The sequence below is a fragment of the Mustelus asterias genome, chromosome 25 (assembly GCF_964213995.1).
Source record: "Mustelus asterias chromosome 25, sMusAst1.hap1.1, whole genome shotgun sequence".
Lineage (NCBI taxonomy): Eukaryota > Metazoa > Chordata > Chondrichthyes > Carcharhiniformes > Triakidae > Mustelus > Mustelus asterias.
Window position 1 is genome coordinate 43,818,826 of NC_135825.1, and position 2,359 is coordinate 43,821,184.

Here is a 2,359-nt window from a genome sequence, read left to right on the forward strand (position 1 = left end):
AAAGTAATTTCACTGGATGTTTGAGCCGTGTGATCAGTTTCTGGTTACGCAGTTGGCTGGATGATAGAGAATGTTCCGGAAGCAAGTGGAGAATTGTGGATAAAAGACATGTGAATTCTTTGCTTGGCAGCGATAACTCGAAGAAAACAACCATCGCAAGAAGGATTGGACCCTGAAGGATACTTCAGAGACAAGAAGATAGATTCTACATCGAGGATATTTCTTGGCCAAGGTTTTCCTAAACTCGGTAGTATCTATTCTCAGTGAATTGGCTAAAGTTGGTGTTTAGTTATAGTTGATGTTTAGTTAAAGTTAAAGTGCAGTTTAAGAGTTAAAGTTCAGTAAAGAGTTAATGAGTTGCAACTGTTTATGTTTGAGTTGATACTAGAAGTGTTAAATAAAGAAATAATTGAATTACTGTTCTTGTTTGTCTCATTAAACTGGAATGCTTGGAAGGTATTTAAATTAAAGCTGTATAACGGAATTGTACCCCAGATGGGAGCTCGATAAGAGGCAGCTACAGTTACCCTGAGATCAAACAGTTTATTTGTTAAGTGATTAGAAGTGATGCAGGGATTTCAGGGTGTGACGAAACAACGACAGAACTAGTTAAAGAGGGGAGGTGGTGACCCTATAGCCGCCATGAGGAGGATTAAAGACTTACCTTTCGGTAGTATTGTGGGGAGGATTGATTCTCATTCCTGATACGCCAGGCGTAGGGGGAAGTAGGAATTATATTTTAATTTAGCATGAGCATTGTTCCTGAGCTAAGCACCTGTCTTCCTTCCTTAGTTAAATGAGATTTTGAAGTAAGGTTAGTCAAGGGGAAGGGTGAACACCATCGTCGACAATGAGGAAAGGCTAAAACCTAATAAAAGCAAATTACTGCGGATGCTGGAAGCTGAAACCAAAAGAGAAAATGTTGGAAAATCTCAGCAGGTCTGGCAGCATCTGTGAGGAGAGAAAAGAGCTGACGTTTCGAGTCCAGACGACCCTTTGTCAAAGCTAAAAGGCAGAGAGAGTGGGAGATATTTATACTGCAGGGGGAGGGAATGAAAGATGAGTCATAGCCACAGAAACCAGAGGAAAAGGCTGCTAATGGCAGCCCATAGAGAGAATAAAGGGTGTGAATGGCCAAACGGCAGAGAAGCTGAAATCAGAGGGTAAACTGTGAGAGATGAAGATTTTTGGGGGAGGGTGAGGTGGAGGGGGGGGCGGAGGTGGAGGGGGAGAGGTGTGGGGGGGGGGGGGGGGAGGTTGGGGGTGGGGAGGTTGGGGGTGGGGAGGTTGGGGGGGAGGTTGGTGGGGGGGAGGTTGGTGGGGGGGATGGGGGGGAATGGATGGGACAGAGGTGAAATTTAGAAAAGGAGGAGAAAAGGTAAGGAAAGGAGGATCAAGAAGGGGGAAGGATAGTTAGGCTTATACCTAACTCTGAAGTTGAGAGGGGATGTTCATCGCACTCTCGAAACCAACTGACTTAGAGGGACTGATTGGTAAATTAGCAGGCGCGGTACTCTTTGAGTCACTTCTCGTGCCTCTGGGACTAAGCCAAGAGAAATGAAGAGAATGCTACAGTAAGTTAATCGGGTCTGGGATTCGTGAGCCAGAGATGTTTTAAGAGAAACAGAGGAAATGAAGTTTAAAAGATGAGTTAGAAACTATGAGAGTTAGTTGAGAAGAAAATGAGTAGTTATGTGGAAAAGTGGGAAAAGCTGGAACAAAAGAATGAGGTAAATATATTGTCTATGATTCTGTTTAAAGTATATCAAATTAGTGAAGTGAATTGAAGTTCTGATTATTCTACGTTCCAGCAGGAGATTAATAAAGTAAAATCTCAGTTGTCAATGCCGATAGGGCTGATATCTGTAATTGGGAAATGCTGTTTATGGAGTGGGTTGTGGATTGTATCTGGAAGACAATGCCAGTTTTGCACATGGCGTTGACTGGGGACCCCCACCTCCTTTTCTGGAGGCACCTAATTCCACAGTAAGTTTAGAATTTGCCCCTGGTCCGATGAATCCTGTGACTTTTAGTTGCGTGGAAGGCACAGAATTATCAGGAGATGTTGATTGGAAAGAAATGCATGTTTTAAAAAATCCCACCACAATATGCAGTTCTGAATGCAGACTTAACCGTCCCCACCAATGGATAGTCTTGCGTTATTAGAAAATGGTATGCCATTAAAACAGACCATGTCGGGTGTGGTGAACCATCGTTGGTTCCCACTGGATAGTACTGGGCCAGGGCTGGCCAGCACTATGGGAATGTATATAGGTTACTGTGGGATTGTACTAATGTTGTTGTTGGGCTAGGGTGGGATTGATACACCTGTGGTTGTTACTGTCGTGGCACATCCCAG